Here is a 6,586-nt window from a genome sequence, read left to right on the forward strand (position 1 = left end):
GGCGGCACTGCCAGGGAGAAGCGCTGCCCCACAGCTGCCTCCCATCCTCCTCTTACAGCAACAGGACGTGTCCAGGGCCCAAGAAAAGGCCCCATCAATAATGCACCGCCTGATCAACATGGCCACAAAGGAAAAGATCAAAGTTTTGGAGGTGCAGGAGGAGATGGAGCCTGATAGTATTTCCTTGCTTGTTTAAATAGCTTTGCATTGACCATATGGACGGGATAATTACCAGTGGGATGGAGCAGTTGCTGCTTGATCTCAAGCCCAAAAAATCACACGACACCTTAATTAGTGTCGTGCTCAGGTAATCAGGTGTGCTGATATTACCTGTAAGAGATATTTTGCTGATGCCTAACCATGCTTGTTTGTTTGTTTGTTTTCTTGCTTAAAGTTCCTCATGTGAGAGTGAAGTCCTATTGTTTTTGTTGTTGTTTAAAAAAAAAAAAAAACAATTCAACAGATCTTTTGTCTGTTGACACTTCTCAAAATCATGTGTATGTCTGTAATGTTCCAAACGTCCCCCAGCACCCTTACCCAGACTTCTAAATGCGTCAACATAAAATCCAAAGGCACAGCCTTCAGTTGGTTTTTTGATGTTGGGTAATCACATCAACAAATGATATGAGTGCTTTATGTGTGTCTCTCCGATGGACAAATGCTAAATGTATGTGCCACTGAGCAGTGTCTTGTTAATGTGGCTCACCATGACAAGCTTAGGAGGCCCGGCAGTACAATGCAAATAATTCTCACCCAAAGACGGATATTTGGAAAAAAGGTGGAATGGCTTTATTCTATTAACCTCGGTGTGGTGTTAAAGGATCTGTTTATGGAGAGGAAATGACAAGAAATCAGGCTGACAGGCCTGGAGTGAGACAGTTAAATGCCCCTCGCTGCTTTGGATAATTAATAAATAAAGTACCAGGGGAGCCCTGCCATGCCTTCCTGTATGACAGGGGCTGTCTCCAGTGCGCCAAAGCATTAAATGACCAATTTCTGTCAGACTAACTTCCACCGTGCACTCTCTCTCTCTCTCTTTCTCTCTCTCTCTGTCTCTCTCGCTCGCTCTTTCTCCAAAGTGAGCTACTTTGCTCTCCTTGCACTGAGTTTTTCAGCGACTGATGGCTCTAGTTCATTTCTGCTGAATTAATTGGTCCCTGAATGAATTCTGTTGACAGGGCAATTCATCATGTGTTTGGCCTGACAGTGACTGGGTGTTGGGAAGGGGTGGTGGAGGGCTGGGTGGAGGTGGTGGGTGGGGGTGCTGGTGGTGCTGGGGGTGGTGGTGGGGACTGTGGAGAGAGGAATGGGGAGCCAGGGGGGAGTGTGGGGGTTAGAGTCGAGAGGATGGGGGTTGCCTTTCTCTCTCTCGTTCTCTCTCTCTCTCTCTCTCTGTCTCTCTCTCCAGTTAGACCCTTAACAGGGGGGATGAGAGAATAGAGTTTTTTTTCCCTGCCTTTTCTTCTCCTGGATGTCTCGGGTGTCCGGGGGCAGCAAACAAACAACTCCCCTTAGTCTTTGTCAGCCTTTAGAAGATCTCCACTTGATTGGACAGTCAGGTCCGCTAAGCTTGTCCCCCTTTAGACACTTCTAGAACTCCTTACCCCATTCTTTTGAGTTGGGCAACATAATCTGTTTGTAAGGGCATTTTGCATTGGGGTCCTCATCACATGATGCGCAGTACAATATTCCTTAGATGCAATTGTATGAGTGCTGGGAGAAAGGGCTGCAAAGGGCTACACATCCAAAAGGATTTGGCTATGATGTGTCTATGGATTTGCTGATCAGACGGTATCTGATACGAATCCTGTGCCCATAATATAACTAATAAAACCACCCTTTTGTACCCACTCAAAACCCACAGTCCAAGCAGAGCACTGTTTTTTCTTTCTTTCTTTTTTTCCATTCTCTCGCTCTTTGTAGTCAATCAGTGGCTGCTCATTAGGAACCTCACAAGCTTATGTAACTGTCTCCTGGATGGTCTCACCCAGCAAGGGTAAAAATTACCTCATAATCGCTGTGCAGCCATCAAAAAAGTCGAGCCTGCTCTGCTGACACCCAGGCTTCAGCCAGCGGGAAACCCTCAAAAGTGATGGCCACTACTTATTCATATCATACAGTGCCATGTCCAATTAGGTACAGACCATGCAGATGAATTTGAAATTTGTTCGTGTCAAACAAGACTCAGGTTTCTTTGATAGTTTCACAATGAATGCGGTCACATACATCTTGCCAAAAACATTATCATGTTCACCACTTCACACAGGTTTCTGTACCATAACAAGCTTGCTTTGAAGTGGGACAGACCTCATATTCTATTTTTGATTCATTTTCTTGCATTTTGTTGGCTTTACATGCTGCAACAGTAAATTATCACTGCATATTTGTTTCTATAACATTGCAATGGCTTGGACGAAAATGAATTTTGCATCACTTGATAGTATGATTTTTTATTATTATTCAAGTCTTCATCCAGGCATAAATGCAGTCACTGAATTAACAAACAGCATGTGGAACACAGTGAAATGTGACACAGCCATTCCTCACAGAGAATTTGATAATTAAAACACTCCCTAATGAGGCTGTTTTGATTGACACGCCAGTGTTGGCCTTTCCCCTCCGCAGCATCAGATATGACAGCAAGATGATGACAGGCACACTGGCTGCTGACAAGCTTTAGCGGCGAGCGCTGTCCACTTCCTCTCCTTTGATACTCCTGCTTTTTCCCTTTGTGACGTCTCATGACAGATATTTGTGTTCTTATGGGTGATGCTAACAAAGCACTTGTTTAATGCTTTTTCCCCCACTGCCTTCTGATGCAGAAAGTGAACCTTTGTCGTTGCGTTTTAGCCTACACCTTGTGTACAACTGTAGCAGGCCAACAATGAAGCTAGAGAGGGTTCCTTGAAAGTCCTGATTACTTTATTATTATTTATCTATCTATCTATCCATTTATTTATTGGGGGGAGGAGTGCATTGCATTTACTGCTGACAATATTTCAAGTTTTAGTGTGCACGGTGTACAGTTTTCAGTGGATACTTCACGACATCATTATCTTCTACGCTTGTGGTCTTTTTTTCAGTTGGGAAGAACACTCACAATTTCACAAAGGAAAAATACTGTTATGTCATTAGTGTTGTGGAACAAAAGGACAACTATCATAAGTGATGTTCAGATTTGAACATTTTGTTCCTAAAGAAAATGTCTAAAAAAGAGAAAAAAGACAGCCCTGTGGGATAGGATAGCCCAGACTGCAGTACATCACTCCCCATCTAAAAAAAGAGGCTTCAATGAGGGTCAAGTGTTTTAGTAAACATTTCTAGAAGCTCAGAACTGCCTGGCTGGGCCCCTTGGCATTGTTGAGGAGTAGAGAGAATGGCAGGTGCTGTTTGTAATGCCTTGCTGATGAGAGCCAATCAGCTGATTCCATTCTGCTGTTTTTTTTCCCCTCTTGTCATCTGGCATGCTAAAGTAAAGATGAGCTTGATTGACAGATGCACTCGGGTTCACAGTTTATTGGTTTCAGCAAAAGAGCCAGATATGCCAATTTAGACAGGGGGACTGACAAAAAAGTTTCCATCTAAATGGAATAATTTTACCACTGGGAATTCTCAGCTGGGGAAGAATGGAGGCTAGCTTTTTTTTTTTTTTTTTTTAAGATATTTTAACAAGGCCTGAATGACAAACATATACGACAGTTAGAGGCTGACAGAGCATCAGCCTTTGATGCTTCACAGGGGAGCTATGAAATAAACAATAGACAGAGAAACTGAATTACAACTGGACAGGCTGGTGGTGTGTGTGTGCCTGGGAATGGAGAGGGCTGCTGCCGCCAGTGGCAGGCTGCGATGGGAGGCCAACGCATCATTAAATATACACACGCAGTTCTGCTGACCGGCCTCGGCTCCGCTCCCCTCAACGAGCCTTACGCAGCTCTGCCTCCTCTTCATCCAGCTCGCAGCGCTCACTGCAGCTCTCTCTCTCTCTCTCTGTCTCTCTTTTTTCACTTTATGTAAGTGTTTCTCTCTGTTAAACATGCACACATACAGTATAGAAGTGATTGGTATAATATTGATTATTAAGTAGGTAATTAGTCCTTAATGAAAATAATACACAATCCGTTCATGAGAGCTTTTTTCTTTATGAAATTATATTGTATATCTGAGTGATGCCGTTAGCGCAGGTTGGTGTTTGTAAAAGTAAGCACACATTGTGAGTGCTCTGATCCTTGGACTTTGGCTGATTTCCCCTTGTCAGGGTTAATAATGAGCAGCATTGAGTTGACATACAAAAACAATTTTATTTCGTATGGTCACCAAAAGTGATGGAACAGAACAGAATGCACTGACTGAGGCCATGTGACTTTCAGCGTCATTGATATCGCATCAGGTCCATTGTACAAGGGTCATTTTTTCCAGGGTCTTGGATTTAGCCTATTGTGTGAAATGATGTTCCTGCACTGCACATTCCTTATGTAGAGATGTCTGGCTTGTACATAGCATCTGTTTCTTATAGTACAACTATACTGTTTGAATAACTGCACTTGAAATAAAAAACATTGTTGCCAAGGAAATGAGTATGGTCATCAGTGTCCTCAAGGTTGTCAATGAGTACGTTGTCTCTTGGTCTGTTGGTCTGTCTGTCTGTCTGTCTGTCAGTCTCTCAGTCTCTCTAGTCTCTTAAAGTAGCTGCGTACGTGTTACCAAACGTGCCTTGTTTCTGTACTGTATATGGGCTGTTCCATGTGTTGTTCTGGAGAGGCCTAGATGCCGCTGAGTATAATCCTGTCCACTGTTTTAACAGGTAGCTCGTCACTGGCTTGCACAGCCTGCTAATCTGACACCCCATTCATCAGTCAGATGTTTGTTTGCAAATGGTGGAATTATGCAGGGGGAAGATATGCAGAAAGCCATTTACTCAATTTGCATAGTGACTTAAACATGATGAGAACAGAGAACATAAACCCAACATACATACAAACTTTCATGTGTTTGAAACCAAAAACACCATTCTCGTTATGATGATGTTACTTTGAGTGTATGAGTGTAAGACACAATTTAATGTTTTATAATTATTTTATCTACAAATGCAACCAGTAAATTAGTATGATACTGCAATGTTCAAGTGTCAGGTGATCTTATTTACATAGAAGAATTGTCTTCACATCTCACAGAAATCATTTGACAGTGTGGCAATTTGAAGCTGATGATGTAACATTAATTGGTTGAATTTGCTCTTTTTGTTTACAGTTTGTATAAGTTATGCATTATGAGAAACGTTTGCCTCAACGTACCACATACAATTTAATTGACAACTAACATAATACTGCTTTATCAATGCATACATATACTGCAAACAAAATATTAAATATCAAACTAAGTCTTTGGCAAATGTGGTAAAAAGTACATTCATTTACATTTCCTGGAGTATATGAGCCTTTTTAATTACCTCCCTTGAATGTTTTGCTTTTAGTGTTAAACAGAAAGACGATAACAACACTGAACGTTCTTATAAACCTGTCTTTTTATGGGGCCCGTTTTATTGACCTTATATTTCAAAGTGAAGTTGTGAGGCAATAGTCAAAGTCACAACATTGCTAATGATTTTGCTAAAAGACGTATTATAATAAAAACAAATGAGGCGTATAATATATCAAAAGTGTATTGTTATGAATAATGGAATGTGATAGACAAGACTGACATGATAGGATCATTCAAGTTGATAGTTTTATCTGGAAATAATGTAAAACTGCTTTGTGCTCACAAAAGAATAATTATAATAATTTTGAGGTTTCTGAATGTCATGATATGACACTAATAATCCTGGAGAGTATTAGTTGATGATGGTTGAATGTCTTTGCTGGGTCTTTAGTAACAAACCTTGTGAAATCACAAACATAGATATAGTGCAAAAAAAGAGCAAAGAATGATATTGCATGGACTTGTATATTTTGCTGTGTTTATAAAATATAAAAGACGCTGTAAAGAAACAATTCTGCACATTGATAGAAATTTTCATACATCACAAAAAAAAAAAAGCAAATAATAATTTAAAGAAATTATCTTAAGTTCTGTTCGGTTCCATGATGGATCATGGTTTCCTCTGACATTTTAATACTTTTTTATTTTATATATATATATTTATATATATATTTTTACATCTGATTGTGTATCACAGAAAGTTCATGTCCGTTGTTTCAGACTCACACTTGCACATTGTGTTTTTCTGTATGGGCACACGGAGAGCAGTGCACATGTGCAGCCCTGTGCGGTACTGTCTCTGTACTGTTCTGGCATATGACTGCTGTTGGGCTGCTGTGTGTGGGGTTCTTCATATAGGAGGAGTGGGACATTGGCATTAGCCGGCACAGGCCTCAAGTAAGCATTGATACGTTGATGTTAGTCATGGTCAGGAATGTGTTGATTCATGAGAAGAAATAGCAAAGAAAACCATTTAAAAACACATCAATTGTTACTTTGTAATCTTCACACTGTCTTCACTTTTTCTTATAGTGTGTTTTACATATGTGTTTTACATATGTATGTATATGTATATATATATATATATATATATATATATATACAC

The sequence above is a fragment of the Sardina pilchardus genome, chromosome 18, assembly GCF_963854185.1.
Source record: "Sardina pilchardus chromosome 18, fSarPil1.1, whole genome shotgun sequence".
NCBI lineage: Eukaryota > Metazoa > Chordata > Actinopteri > Clupeiformes > Clupeidae > Sardina > Sardina pilchardus.